Source organism: Lissotriton vulgaris, chromosome 9 (genome assembly GCF_964263255.1).
Source record: "Lissotriton vulgaris chromosome 9, aLisVul1.2, whole genome shotgun sequence".
Classification (NCBI taxonomy): Eukaryota; Metazoa; Chordata; class Amphibia; order Caudata; family Salamandridae; genus Lissotriton; species Lissotriton vulgaris.
This window is the reverse complement of record NC_141697.1, coordinates 990545600-990561963: the sequence shown is the minus strand read 5'-3', so window position 1 is coordinate 990561963 and position 16364 is coordinate 990545600.

Here is a 16364-nt window from a genome sequence, read left to right as displayed (position 1 = left end):
AGGAACTGCGATGCTCCTCGGCCACAGCTGGAGAAGCCAAGGCATGAATGGGCACACCAGCGTCCCTCTCGTCTCTAGAGGTGTCTCTTCCTGAGAGACCCTGACCGCTGAGAGCTAACTTTTTTGCTAACCTTAAAGTAGTCGTTCCAAGGAGAACTAGAGGGCAATGATTGATTGGGGAAAAGTCACTCCTAGTATAGGGGATCTCTCGGCGTTAGTGCACAAGGATTGGATGACTCTGGAGACAGGAATGCCTGCTGAGCGATAAAGCATGTTTTTGTAGAAAGAGAGGCCGAGTATTGTTGTTGAAATGGCCTCTCATTTAATGCCAGAGGATGACTGAAAATTATAGAGTGCCTAGCAGTCTTTTAAACTTAATTGTGCGCAGTTCCTGTTTTGCGAATGAATGAATGGCTTCCTGCAAAACGAATAGCTCTGGAACATTCTCTTTGATTGAAGATCTATGTATTTCGGGGTAACCCAACTTTCCTCCCACCCCAAACTCGACATACCTATGTAAATCACATCTGCCTCCATCCACCCGCAAGAATGTACACGCATGATCCTCTTTTTTTTCACGATTATGGCTTTCTTTCATCTGGATAAGGGCTCATCATTGGTCTTATTTTTATACTGTCTTGCATGGCGGATAGCTACTTAGTGCCCTTACGAGTAGGCACAGCACATTAGGAAGATAAACAGGTCTGGTGGCACAGTGAACTAATTTCAACTGATGCATCCATTGCTGGGATCTGTCCTTGAGCCCAAGATCACAGGTTAGAGCCCGAGTGGATCTGCTCAGCCTTTCGTTCACCTAAGTTGATAATATAAGCACTATTGTCGTAGATGAATGAAAACACACAGCGAAGGCTCTGGCATTAAGATGGGTTTAATGTTTCCAGTAATTAATCCACAACATCGCCTTAAACGGGTAAGCAGTAAGTACCTCTATTTCTTCCATTTGCGACCGTACAAGCGCTTCTCAGCGGAAGTGTGATGCCTTTAATGTGAGTATCGGTACAACAGGGGGTGGTGATGGACGGAGCATCTGAATCAATCAAACACTCACACCCAGTCAAAAGATCTTGGATAAATCCATCACCGTTCTTTAGCCCACTCTGCCACCCCAGTTCAGACATGGCTATATGCAAATCAGTCTGACCCTGTGCCTCATGGGAACAGTCCAGCCCGAACTGCCAAGCCATGTCTTCCCTGGATCGGAAACAAGCTTCCGAGGACCGGTTTCTGGCATTCCAGCCGTCTTCGGCCCGGCTTGCTTGAATCCAGTGGCAAAGTGAGCAAGGGACTCACGTCTGAGCATACCCTGCCACACTTATGGCGGCCAAAAGCGGTACAAAAGGGGGTGGTGATGGACGGAGCATCTGAATCAATCAAACACTCACACCCAGTCAAAAGATCTTGGATAAATCCATCACCGTTCTTTAGCCCACTCTGCCACCCCAGTTCAGACATGGCTATATGCAAATCAGTCTGACCCTGTGCCTCATGGGAACAGTCCAGCCCGAACTGCCAAGCCATGTCTTCCCTGGACCGGAAACAAGCTTACGAGGACCGGTTTCTGGCATTCCAGCCGTCTTCATCCCCGGCTTGCTTGAATCCAGTGGCAAAGTGAGCAAGGGACTCACGTCTGAGCATACCCAGCCACACTTATGGCGGCCAAAAGTGGTACAAAAGGGGGTGGTGATGGACGGACCATCTGAATCAATCAAACACTCACACCCAGTCAAAAGATCTTGGATAAATCCATCACCGTTCTTTAGCCCACTCTGCCACCCCAGTTCAGACATGGCTATATGCAAATCAGTCTGACCCTGTGCCTCATGGGAACAGTCCAGCCCGAACTGCCAAGCCATGTCTTCCCTGGACCGGAAACAAGCTTCCGAGGACCGGTTTCTGGCATTCCAGCCGTCTTCGGCCCGGCTTGCTTGAATCCAGTGGCAAGGTGAGCAAGGGACTCACGTCTGAGCATACCCTGCCACACTTATGGCGGCCAAAAGCGGTACAAAAGGGGGTGGTGATGGACGGAGCATCTGAATCAATCAAACACTCACACCCAGTCAAAAGATCTTGGATAAATCCATCACCGTTCTTTTGCCCACTCTGCCACCCCAGTTCAGACATGGCTATATGCAAATCAGTCTGACCCTGTGCCTCATGGGAACAGTCCAGCCCGAACTGCCAAGCCATGTCTTCCCTGGACCGGAAACAAGCTTCCGAGGACCGGTTTCTGGCATTCCAGCCGTCTTCATCCCCGGCTTGCTTGAATCCAGTGGCAAAGTGAGCAAGGGACTCACGTCTGAGCATACCCAGCCACACTTATGGTGGCCAAAAGCGGTACAAAAGGGGGTGGTGATGGACGGACCATCTGAATCAATCAAACACTCACACCCAGTCAAAAGATCTTGGATAAATCCATCACCGTTCTTTAGCCCACTCTGCCACCCCAGTTCAGACATGGCTATATGCAAATCAGTCTGACCCTGTGCCTCATGGGAATAGTCCAGCCCGAACTGCCAAGCCATGTCTTCCCTGGACCGGAAACAAGCTTCCGAGGACCGGTTTCTGGCATTCCAGCCGTCTTCGGCCCGGCTTGCTTGAATCCAGTGGCAAAGTGAGCAAGGGACTCACGTCTGAGCATTCTCAGCCACACTTATGGCGGCCAAAAGCGGTACAAAAGGGGGTGGTTCTGCATTCTGTCCATCAACTGTGGTTTTTGCATTTAATGTGAGTATCAGCACGCCTCTCTTTGGAAGGATCATCAATAGGCATCCAAGAAGGGAGTTCAGCCACAGCCTTTTCAGTTCTTGACTGCTCTATGTCAAGCTCAGGTGAGAGTGCAGTCAGATACAGCTTCTGTGCCCAGCCTTTTCTTGACATCTCTCAAGAAGGCTCATCCATAAGAATACATTTAGTTAAAAAAGGGAAATTCCATTATTTCTCATAAATGTCCTTTTTGGAACGAGCTGTTCTTTTTTATTTTGTACACAAACAAATGAAAAGCAGATTGCAAGGAAATGTACCCACACACACTAACTATATCCTTCCACGCTAAGGGAACTAGATGAGCTATTTAATCCACTAGCTGACATGTATGAGAGGTGAAGCGAGAAAAGTGTTAAAGGACCAGGAAGCCTAGATATGACGATGGTATAGCATTAGGGGGAACTACTAGATTCAGGAAATGGCCGCCTTATAAGAATGGCTTCAAAGCCAGATAGATTCCGAAATTATTTGAGTTTTAGTAGAATTCAGAAATCAATCAAACAGAAGCAAGAGCCGGTTTGCTCGAAAAACGTATATTGTGATTTCCATCTCTGGGAATAAGGTAAGTGCACTTTACCAATAGGATCCACGTTCAATTCAGTTCAGCAGAAGAATGTGCTGTTGTTACAAGTGACAAATGAAGAAATGCAAAGTGAGCTCTCAAGTTTCCCTTTTTCAGGCTCGAGTGGCTCATCTAGCCCATGTTTTTGTTTCATAATACAATTACAGGTCCCAGAATGCAAAGCAAAAACATGGGCTGAACGAGCAACTCATAAATAGGCCTGGGAACCAGGGTGGGCGTAACTCGCGTAATTTGCTGTAGCGCAATTAAGCAAAATTATAGCAAAATGATGATAGATGACACAGAAATACCAGAGGAGTGTAACCCTGCATTTAGTGCTATTTTCTTAGCAGAAAATGCACCCTTGCGTCCAAAAAGGAAGAGGATGCTTTTTGCACTACAAAAATAGCCTAAACTGCAAGAGGCATTTGTGCCCACAAATTTCGCAAAATTCCACAAGTCGGCTTAATCAAGTACTTTACTGTAATTTCTTCCCAAGAGTAACACGGAATTACTGCAATTACCCTGATTAGTCCATAGTAATTTGAATGTCACCCAGGCATACCAGGGAGGCTGGAGAGCTCTGAAAATGGCAAAAGTGTGGCTCAGCTTTATGGACCAGCCGTGCCACAGCCGGCCCCAGGCAGTGAGCAGTGGTGAATGGCGCAGTACTGAGAACAACACGTCCAATGTGTTTGACTTTGTGCCTGACCTTGGGAGAAGGGTTAAAAAAAATCAGAAAACTGAAAACAAGGGCAAAAGAGTCTAGAGTGAAGGGCGGGCGGGGCTGCTAAAAGGGAGGACAAAGGTGAAGCGTGAAGTCATGCCCCCGGGGCCTGATATTCTAAATATAACCTAGTAGTGTGTGGGCGGATTCTTTCACGGTCTGGCTGCGATAATGAACTGCTAAGAGCATGCGAGCAGGCAGTGGGCTTCAACAGATAAAATGGATGCGCAAAGCTAGGCCAGACCTCTGAGATATGGCGTCCCTGTTCTCTGCACCCACTGACCTCCTCCTGTATCTTATCTAGGCGGGTCACACCTCTACCACCTGCTTCTCTAGCTCTGTTTCCATCCAGGTCAGAGGTCACCAGATCTGATGGTGATACTGCCTCTGTTATGTACCACTGCTTATGAAATGTATAAAGCAGTGGCGGTAGCTGGTAGTGTGAAGTGGTGCGGTGGGGGAATACAAACGAAAGAAACAAGCATTTGCAATGCAATAGGTCTCGCATTATTTAAGTTTGAGCTATTAGCATTGTAAATGGCAATTGTTTTTTGCTTTATGCTATATATTTTTTTTTTACATAAAAAGCTTCATATAAAATATGTTTTATTAAAGTTATTTATGCAGTATCTAAATTTTGTTTGCATAAAACAGTATAATAATATCTTAGTAAAAAAGTCAAATATTTTAATGGAAATTCACCAAACGTTCATTTATGTGTTGGTTTTGAAAATAGCTAAATTAATAGCTTTGTCATTTACAATGCCAATAGTTATAACTTTCGCAAATGTGACACCTATAGCATTTGTAATGCAACATTTGTATTTACGTGACTTAGATGTATTGATATTACAAATAACAATGGCTTTGAATTTTTTTTAATACTTAATAAAAGTGATTGTAATTTATAATGGCAATAGCTTAAACTTTTGTAAATAACTTTTGTGAAGATTATGTTCAGTGTATTTTATTGTAACAAAATCCAAGAACAGAAGTGAAATATTAACATCTTTTTGTGACATTTGTAATAAAGCTTGAAACATTGAGAGAACATATTTGTGCTGTGGTGGTGCTGAGTGATGCTGTGGTGGTGCTGAATGGGGCTGTGGTGATGCTGAGTGATGCAGTGGTGGTGCTGAGTGGTGCTATGGTGGTGCTGTGGTGGTGCTGAGTGATGCTGAGTGATGCTGTGGTGGTGCTGAGTGGTGCTGTGGTGGTTCTGAGTGATGCTGTGGTGGTTCTGACTGATAATGTGGTGGTGCTGAGTGACTGTACTCACTGTCACTCTGCACTCACTGTCACTCTGCACGCACTGTCACTCTGCACGCACTGTCACTCTGCACGCACTGTCACTCTGCACGCACTGTCACTCTGCACGCACTCTGCACTCACTGCCACTCTGCACTCACTGTCACTCTGCACTCACTGTCACTCTGCACTCACTGTCACTCTGCAATCACTGTCACTCTGCACTCACTGTCACTCTGCACTCACTGTCACTCTGCACTCACTGTCACTCTGCACTCACTGTCACTCTGCATGCACTCTGCACTCACTGTCACTCTGCACTCACTCTGCACTCACTGTCACTCTGCACTCACTGTCACTCTGCACTCACTGTCACTCTGCACTCACTGTCACTCTGCACTCACTGTCACTCTGCACTCACTCTGCACTCACTGTCACTCTGCACTCACTGTCACTCTGCACTCACTGTCACTCTGCACTCACTCTCACTCTGCACTCACTGTCACTCTGCACTCACTGTCACTCTGCACGCACTCTGCACTCACTGTCACTCTGCACTCACTGTCACTCTGCACTCACTGTCACTCTGCACTCACTCTGCACTCACTGTCACTCTGCACTCACTCTGCACTCACTGTCACTCTGCACTCACTCTGCACTCACTGTCACTCTGCACTCACTGTCACTCTGCACTCACTGTCACTCTGCACTCACTGTCACTCTGCACGCACTCTGCACTCACTGTCACTCTGCACTCACTGTCACTCTGCACTCACTGTCACTCTGCACTCTGTCACTCTGCACTCACTGTCACTCTGCACTCACTGTCACTCTGCACTCACTGTCACTTCGCACTCACTGTCACTTCGCACTCACTGTCACTCCGCACTCACTGTCACTCCGCACTCACTGTCACTCCGCACTCACTGTCACTCTGCACTCACTGTCACTCTGCACTCACTGTCACTCTGCACTCACTGTCACTCTGCACTCACTGTCACTCTGCACTCACTGTCACTCTGCACTCACTGTCACTTCGCACTCACTGTCACTTCGCACTCACTGTCACTCCGCACTCACTGTCACTCTGCACTCACTGTCACTCTGCACTCACTGTCACTCCGCACTCACTGTCACTCCGCACTCACTGTCACTCCGCACTCACTGTCACTCTGCACTCACTGTCACTCTGCACGCACTCTGCACTCACTGTCACTCTGCACTCACTGTCACTCTGCACTCACTGTCACTCTGCACTCACTGTCACTCCGCACTCACTGTCACTCCGCACTCACTGTCACTCTGCACTCACTGTCACTCTGCACTCACTGTCACTCTGCATGCACTCTGCACTCACTGTCACTCTGCACTCACTGCATGCACTCTGCACTCACTGTCACTCTGCACTCACTCTGCACTCACTGTCACTCTGCACTCACTGTCACTCTGCACTCACTGTCACTCTGCACTCACTGTCACTCTGCATGCACTCTGCACTCACTGTCACTCTGCACTCACTGCATGCACTCTGCACTCACTGTCACTCTGCACTCACTCTGCACTCATCATTACTGTTCCTTTTGTGGCATAAAACGGGTACCTCTTCTGCGTGCACTGGTTTATGTCAGAGGAGCTAAGCTTGGTCAATGTCTGAACAAAATGGCAAAATGATATGTTCCTGCAACAGCACAAGGCCGTAGATTAGAAGCTACGAGGTAAGAGACAAAATGTACCCGCAATACCAAAGTACTAAACGCTTCACTGTATCTTGGAGGAATGTACTTACAAAAAAAAAAATCAATCACCCATAACAACGAACCCACCCGACCCGTCCTTATCAAAACAGATCAGACGAAGACTTGATGGAGAGGGCCAGGCACACAACCCGGCCATCGGTCGCCTGGGAAACCAGATCCATCCACATCTCAGGAGTCCTCTGTGCGTGGACAGGGTGTACTCCAGGAATCAAGTCCGTGCAATTGTACCTAATAATTTTCTCATAAAAAACTCACTGCGCATTCCACCCTCAACGAACAACACGCTTGGCAAAACAACATGCACGGCAAAGGAAACCGGCCGCTCGCACACTCTCCTCTCCTGCCTCCTTGTATCATACCAAGTCACGGACATGCGCAGACGTCGTGATGCGCATTTGATTCAAGTATTTTACAGTTTTATAAAAAATACTCACTGCGCATTCACCAATCAACGCGCGCGGCAAAGGAAACCGCCGCGCACACACGCTCCTTTTCTGCCTCAGCCTCACTGATGCACGATAAAGTATGTCTGTCTTAAATCTTTAAGTCTTAAGTTTTAAACAGACAGACAGATAGAAGGACATGCTTGATTAGAGCCCCGTTGCGCGACACACCCATACATGTCAGGCGACACAGTACCGTGTCACGACACATAGTTTGGAAAGCTATGCCCTAAGGTAAGCAATTACGGCGGACTCCCGCTTTCGTTTTGCGCCGGCCTGCGAACAGGAAGTCAGGCAGGCCGGGCGGGACAACCGGAAGTAGGAGGGCGGGAGCCTACCCCGCCTCCCACGGAAGAGCCGCGATTGTTTGGCGCACCGGAGCAGGCAGGAGCCTACCCTGCGCCCCGGTGCCGAAGAAGGGAAGAAGAGTCTTGCTGCCGGTGGGAGCCGCTGCACTGAGGATGCCGGTGAGTGGGGCTTCGCCTTGTTGGGGGGGGGGGGCATCTGTGTGCGCGCGCGCGGCGGCGGACTGTGTATGTGTGTGAGCGTGCATGTGTGTGTGTATGTGTATGTGTCCTGGAGTCTGTGTGTATGCGTGTGTGTGACGGGGGGGGGGGGTTGCCTGTCTGGGTGCCTGCGTGTCTGTGTAAGTGTAAATGCGTGTGCGTGTGTGTGGAGCCGAGAGGAGAGGGGCTGGTGTGTGTGGAGGGGTCTCTGTGTATGCGTGTAGGTGACGGGGGTGTGCCTGTGTATGCGTGTGTATGTGCGCATGCGTGAGTGCTGTGTATGCGTGTGGCTGTGATGTGCGCATGCGTGAATGTTGACGCGCGTGCACGCAGCTCAATCCAGCCGCTCGTCACAGTTTCGTGTCCCTCATTCCCCCGTGTCAGACGACTATAAGTCTCCAGCCTGGACGCATCCTTCGGATGCGATGTCCAGGCGAGACCTAAAAAGAATTCTAAATAGGGCTCCCGGCTTTATGGTATTTTTTTTTATTTTATCATATTTATTTTTGGGTCATTCTACCTGTATTGATGCACAAAAGCAAAAAAGAAGCTGCAGCTAGTGTTTTTTCACATGTATTTAAATAGGAAATGCGCGCTTGGTTGTTATAGGTTTAGATAGATTTGCAGATGGTTAATGGATTACAGCTTTTAACAAAGAGATCCTTTTGTTACTTGCAGTTAATAAATTGCAATCCTTCTAATATAGCACCGTGAGCTGCCAAAGACCTTGTAACCCGCACTGTCTTATGTAACACATACATATGATTTGTTGTCAATGCATAATGTGTGATGTAAAGCGCTCTGACACCCTGCATTGAAGTGAGTTGTTCTATAGCACTATAAAAGAAATAAAACAAAATATTGATATTTCAATTGTTATTTGTGCAAATACTGGGACAGACTACACTTCTAACATTCCTACAATGTATGCATACCTCTTGATCCAGTGACTGAACCAAGTCAAAAGCATGCCTCTCTTAAGTAAAGGTGAAGTGATAAACTGTGTGCATTTGTTTCCCCACAATTGCTATTAGGTGTGCGTCTCACACCCCATCCTTCCACCCCCCTCTTAGCTCCCAGCCAGGAAGCTTAAACAAAAGGAGGCATGAGGGCCCCTTAACACTGAACTTTATTATGGACTCAGCTGAAATAAAGTGAAATCGGATAAGCCTGCTCTGGCAGACAGCAGCAAAGTTAAAGATATTTATTGCCATTTTTCTGTTTCTATTTATAAATACAGAAAAGTGTGGGTGGGGAATTCTGTATATATTTCTATGCAAAAATCAGTTTAAACAGAAAACCGAGTGCCTTAATTATAAATATTAATATTACACTTACCTGCTTACACGGCTGCCGCCTTGCTCCCGATCCTCGCGACTTGTCAGGAGCCTGCTGCATATTGCGCAGGTTCCCAGCTCCCAATCCTAGTGCTGCTCATATGCTGGGAATCCTATTCCCAGCATGTGAGCAGGGCTGGGATTGGTCTGAGTGCCTCGGTTCGGCACTCAAATATGGGCTGCGAACCTGTGTTGGTTTCTCCACCCATCTGTTTAATACAGCTAGGTGGAGAAATGCTAAGTGCGCATGATGGGTTGGTAGTGCCCACCCCTCCTCCCTGGTGCTGCAGCTGCAGCATCAGGATGAATGGGCCCATCCCTCCCTAGGCTTGCAGCCTGCAGGGCAACAAATAAAATGATAATAACAAATATTTTAGTATCATTTTATTTTTGTTGGTTGCCTCGGCTGGCTTTCAGCAGTGGGGCGACTCTCCCCGCCATAATGGAGGAGCCGCCTCCTGGTATAAAGTCAGCTCCCTATGGTCACCTTGTCGCTGCATGTAGCAGGTTTGCAAGAAAGTGAAAAATCTTTTTTGTCACTCCACTAATGCAATGACCACTATTCTTGTCTGTGGGGGCACGAAGGTCTGTCCAATACAGTGCTTAATTTGAGACGGTGGTTGCCGGTGAAGGCCACCTGAACTTATTTTAGGGGCCAGCACTTCTTTTTTTCTCATCAGACATTTACTGAAAGTAATAGAGGGAAAGACACACAAAGGAGTAATTTGGAAGAAGACAAAGAAGAAAAGCTGTCACAAAGGGAGAAAGCTGGGACCTGCAAAAGTGACATGAAGAGGCAGGGAGTGTCTAGTAGTGGTTTAAAGAGGCATGAGGTGAATTGAAGTCTGCACAGCATTTGATTGCGCCGGCTGTGGGCTCCTGGGCAAAGCGTTGGGCCCCAGAAAAAAATTAGTTACAAATTAAGCACTGATCCAATACCATCTAGAAAGAAGACGGGCCAACACTCTCCCATAACTGCCCTGTGTCCATGAACGCAAGGCCACAGATATGAACAGATTAGAGAATTACTACCCTCAGCACAGAATGGAGTTAAACAAACTGCTGGACAGCGGAACATCAAGTAATTCTATTTCAGTGGTTTGAAGAACCACTCCGTATGTCAAAATATTGTATGTCAAAAGTATGAATGTCAAAATATTGAGGTCAAGAATACTGATCTGCACATTTTAAAGTGATTCAATGCCTCATGAGAGGTAGTAAGCTCTATATAAATGCAATTAGAATACAATATATGAACTCTAGACTATCGACTCCCAACATATCATCAAGGATGGCACACATAAGAAAGTGTACATTTACTAATCTTAGCCCGACATCTACATAACTTGACAATGTAGGGTTACCCGGTAAGGAATGTAGTGTACATGCATGTGTGTCCCACATGTGTAAGCCTCTTTTTCCAGTCTACTTATCCCTTGCTATGGCTTACTACTGTACTGTACAGCACCACTTCTTCAAGTGCTCCTTGTTGCCCACATGTCCTCAGTTGTAGAACACCTCATGTAGCACCAAGATCTAAAAATCATGAGAGTTTTGTACCACACGCCTCCAATACTCAAAAGGTTGTATGCTGCAGCATGGTAGGGGCTCTTGTGGTGTAGGAATGCTGGCGGAGCCTCACAATACCATCATCATGTTGGTGCGCTACACTAGATGGCCAAGGACCAGTCACTGATGAAACATAGCCCTCTCCCTATCATAACCTACCCAGCAATAGGTCATGCCCAGGGTTTACCTTCAAGAGTGGACCTAAAGACAATATTAATAATTTTAGCATAGTCCTGTTGTGCATACTTTTGGTGGTAGCAAATAAAACACAATAGAGAAAGCACTGTAAACATTTGTTACAATTCATTGATCACTATAGAGTGATGAACAGTGGACGGGTATATACAAATACCCACTATATACAATGTAAGGCAAATAAAGCAAGCACAGATATAAAGGGACAAGCTCGGACATAGCCTTACGAGTACCATCAGTGTGCACCTCCCAGTCAATGTCCCACACGCAGACAGTAGAGGCAGGAGGTTGCCATTTACTTTGTCACTTTGAATAGTACATTCACTTAGTATTTTGATTACAAGTTCAGCTGTCCCACATCTGCCTGCACGTCAGATTCACCACCGACTACTAGGCGGTCTGCCCACTGTATTATTATGTTGTCAGATTGCTATTTGAAATGCCGCCGGAGCACCACCAACACCGATAGCCATTCGCAGACTGCTGCAGCGTCGGTCAAGGGGAAGCAACTGTCATAGGGCGATACAGAGAATTTTACCGCCATCTGAATTACGAATTGGCTTTTCGACGAGCTGACGTGGCAGGAAGACTGCCTGCTTCGAGTCATCAGATCGAATGATGTGGGGTATACTCCCCCATTTCCCTTCCTTCGCTGCAATCTCTGATGTGGATCCCTTCGTCAAGGTCGCGCCTTCATAGCAGCATCTTGACCCCCGAAGAAAATTACCTGGTTGTTACCGAAATCCAGGTAAGTCCATTTTACACTATTTACCCATTGAATGACTGGGCACATATGGTCCAGACTCCAGCAGAAGGTATTTTTTCCACATGTCATGAATATGTGTACATTTAACACTTGTGTAGTCAAAATATACACACATGTATCAACAAATAAGAAAAAACACTATTCGCCGTCACAAAGACTGTCACTGGCCCATCAGGAACATTGTAAAATGGAGTGAGGGAGATCGGTGCCACAGTGGTCTTCTTGGGACCGCCGACACGGCAGTATGGCAGTAAGACTGCTGAACTGGTAATCAGGCCCCAAGTGACAGCACCATTATTAGTAATATTTTTAGTTATTATTAGCAGTAGTGTTAGTATTACTCTTATTGTCTAACAAAGACGCAGATGTCATGCACCACACACACCATTCTGCATGCAATGGCGGTGCGCACAGTGGTGCATGTCACAGTTTAATTTCCCAGGCTGTCTCACAGATGCCAGTAAGCTTCAGCCTTCCATGCCCTGCCTATTTAGACCTCATTACAAATGGCCTGGGGGAGTATCCTCGTAGGGGAACCACTTCGGACAATTCTATGTTTCCCAGCGTCCCTAGCCTGGAATTAACCAAATTCGCAAAGTCCCCCCCTAATAATTCTGGGCCCAGTGGCAGCAGAAAGAGACCTACGCGTGGAGCAACGAGGGCTGCTGGCAACGGCTCGGCTGCATCCAGGCACTACCCTTGTTCTGAGCATGAGAGGAAAAGCAAATGTGCTCTCTTCATTTGCTGTGCCCTCCCTCCCACCCTGGCTAGGCCACACACACCACAAGCCTGTAAACAACCACCGCACATATTTACCACTTGCTTTGGAAGAGGAAAATATTTAGATTTGCACTCATAATTCCCGGGTTCACGTGTGATTCCCGTATTCTGATGAAATAACTTGCAATTTCCTGACTTAGGATCTAGAACACTAACCAGAATCATAGATTCAAGCCCTCCAGTATACCTGCACCTAACTATGTGGAACTCATAATAATGTCATTCATTTCTATATAAACTATTTTCACTAAAACATCTATCCATTGTAACTTCTAATTTCCGAGATGCATAGTCATTCTTCTGTTTCCGTTGTGTGATTAATAAGACACCACAGTACATTTTAAAGGTCTTTCTACACAAGTACCACATTATTAAACATTGTGCCCTCATTTAGAAGACGATATAGGGTATTTGGTCAGGAAATGTAAACTCCAGGGGGCAGATGTATCAAGATTCCGATTTGCGAATTCTAAATAGCGATTTTTTGCGAATCGCTATTTACAATTCGCAAAATGGAATGTATGTACAAAATTGCTATTTTTTAGCGATTCCTTAATATTCTTTATTTGCGAATTCGCATTTTGCGAATTCGCAAATAAGGAATAATTTCCAATGCGTTCCTATGGGCCAGGAGGCCCATAGGAATGATAGTGCAATAATTCTCAAATTGAGAATTCGCAATTTGAGAATTATTTCAAGGGTGCAGGGGTGTCTCAGACACCCTGCTGCACCCCTGAAATGTACATGTGTGTGCATGTGGCGTTCATACATGCCCTATGGGCATGTATGTGCCTCACATTCCACCCTTACAAATGCCAAATAGGACATTTTTAAAAGAAATCGCAAATTACCATCAACTACAAGTTGGTGGTAATTTGCGATTTCTTAACACAAAATCGCAATTTCAACAAGCATTGGAAATGCAATAGGTCTCGCACCATTAGAGTTAGTGCTTTTAGAATTGTTTATGGGTTTTTTTTGTAAATGTTTAGCATGTTTGTTTCCTGTAGCCAATGCTAAAGAATTACAAATAAAAAAAGCCATAAACATTTCTTAAAGCTGTAACTGAAATGGTCTGAGACCTATTGCACTGTGTGAGGGTGAGGGGTTGAGGGTGAGTGAGGGTGAGGGTGGGTGAGGGTGAGTGAGGGTGAGGGGTTGAGGGTGAGTGAGGGTGAGTGAGGGTGAGGGGTTGAGGGTGAGTGAGAGTGAGGGTGAGTGAGGGTGAGGGGTTGAGGGTGAGGGGTTGAGGGTGAGGGGTTGAGGGTGAGTGAGGGTGAGGGTGAGTGAGGGTGAGGGGTTGAGGGTGAGGTGTTGAGGGTGAGTGAGGGTGAGGGTGAGTGAGGTGTTGAGGGTGAGTGAGGGTGAGGGTGAGTTAGGGTGAGGGGTTGAGGGTGAGTGAGAGTAGTTGAGGCTGAGTGAGGGTGAGTGAGAGTGAGGGTGAGTGAGGGGTTGAGGGTGAAGGTTTGAGGGTGAGGGTGAGGGGTTGAGGGTGAGTGAGGGTGAGGGGTTGAGGGAGGGTGAGTGTGGGTGAGGGTGAGTGAGGGTGAGGAGTTGAGGGTGAGTGAGGGTGAGGGTGAGTGAGTGTGAGGGGTTGAGGGTGAGTGAGGGTGAGGGTGAGTGAGGGTGAGGCTGAGGTGTTGAGGGTGAGTGAGGGTGAGTGAGAGGTTGAGGGCGAAGGGTTGAGGGTGAGTGAGGGTGGAGGGTGAGGGTGAGGGGGTGAGGGTGAGGGGGTGAGGGGGTGAGGGGTGAGGGTGTGGGGTGAGGGTGTGGGGTGAGAGTGAGGGGGTGAGGGTTAGGGGGTGATTGTTAGGGGGTGTGAGCGTTAGGGGGTGTGAGCGTTAGGGGGTGTGAGCGTTAGGCGGTGTGCGGGTTAGGGGGTGTGATGGTGAGTGTGAGTGAGGGGGTGTGAGGCTTCGGGTGTGTGACGTTGCGTGAGTGTGTGTGAGGGTGAGTGAGGGTGTGAGAAATAATAATAATAATAATAATATGTATTGCTATGGAGGGCACATTTGGAGATGCTTTCTGTTTACAGAGTGTCCTTTGCAGATAAGAAATGCACCAAACAGAAAAAAAATACAATGTATGTGTATATCTGATATTTTGGAAGGAGGGCAGCTAAGTGCCTTGCATTTTAGTACAGGTGTGATTTGAATTGCCAAGCTCTTTCAAGACAATTGGACATTATTGCAATCCGAGAAGCCAACAACACCCTTCAAGTGCAAGCACTTGTTCTGCCTCCAGGAATTTCCAAAGACTGCTGAATAACCATTTCATATTTTAGTTAATGGCGGGGGCAGTGGGAAGTGTTTTCATATATTGTCCGAAATCACATTCTCACCCCCCCCCCCTCAGTCCCAGCTAAATAAAAAAAAGTAACAAAGTAACGATCCCATGTATGTTTCTGTTCTTAAAATATTAAAAAAAACAACCTGGCCATATTAAAATGTTGCACTAAAAGCGCCGAAAAGCATTGGTGTGAGACCCATTTGTGCCTCGAAGCCTCGAAAAGTTGTAAGATAGGCGCTTTGGCTCCTCTGTAGGATGGAAGAGAGAATATGTGTCTAGGGTCCTCTTTTAAATTTAACATTTAACCCCTGATGTGCTTTTGAGAAGCTTTACCGCGTGTTATGTCATAGGTCACGTGTAGAGCGCCTGCGCCGCCTCAATGCGCTGCTGTACAAAAAACACTTCAAAGAGAGGGGCAGGCATGCTTCCCAATGAGGCTGCCAGCTTACCCTGGATGCTATAAACAAAGAGGGCGTTCGATTAAACCGCTGCTCCAGCACGATTAATCTACATTTTCTCAGCGCCATTAAATCTGATTTTCCAGCACTAATCGTGAAACCCCTGATACAGTGGAGGCGGATTTAATAAAAAACAAGTAAAAAAAATCAGGAAACCACACTAGAGGATTAAGAAGTTCTTCACAAAATATATATTTTATTGTATGTGGCTGGAGAAAAATGTAAATAATTAAAGGGTATGGTCTTTTGAGTAAAATTATGCAAGTACAAATGCTACAGGACAGTTTCCTCTGCTCCCGGCTCCCTTTCTAGTGTCGCCTTTATCGCTCAAACTCATTTGGCGCTGCGTAGGCATTTGAATTTGGTGAAACCCGCATTTACCAAAAATAATATGCATTTGCTTATGCATACGATAAGTAAGGATCGTGTGTAATCGCCTATCCTTTAATTATTAATAATGACCGGGCGATAATAAAGTGTCACAATAAAAGTGGTGAAAAGCATTACTGTGAGACCCTTTGTGCCTCGAAACGTTATTCGATAGGCGCTGGAATGCCTATGCTTACTTGGCAAAACAAAAACAAAACAAAGATGGAAAAGGGGCTTATATTTAAAAACACGTTATCAATTGCGTTCTGATATAATACAGGGAGCGATTTGATTAAGCACAGGGTGGCTTGGTGTGATAAATAGAATATCAATTCTGGATGTCAATTCACAATTGGAACACACGTATATTACTGAAATGAGCCTAGTCGCAATGCACGTGTCATAAGTCTATGTACTGAAATATTTTCAAAGTACTAATTCAAGAGCTTATTTTATTGCATGAGCTTAAAATAGTATAGAGTGCATTGCATGCGTGTTACTTCAATGAGACGGCCAAACAAAATGTGTACATGCTATAATGCCTCTTATAACACACTTTACCTTCACCCCTTCC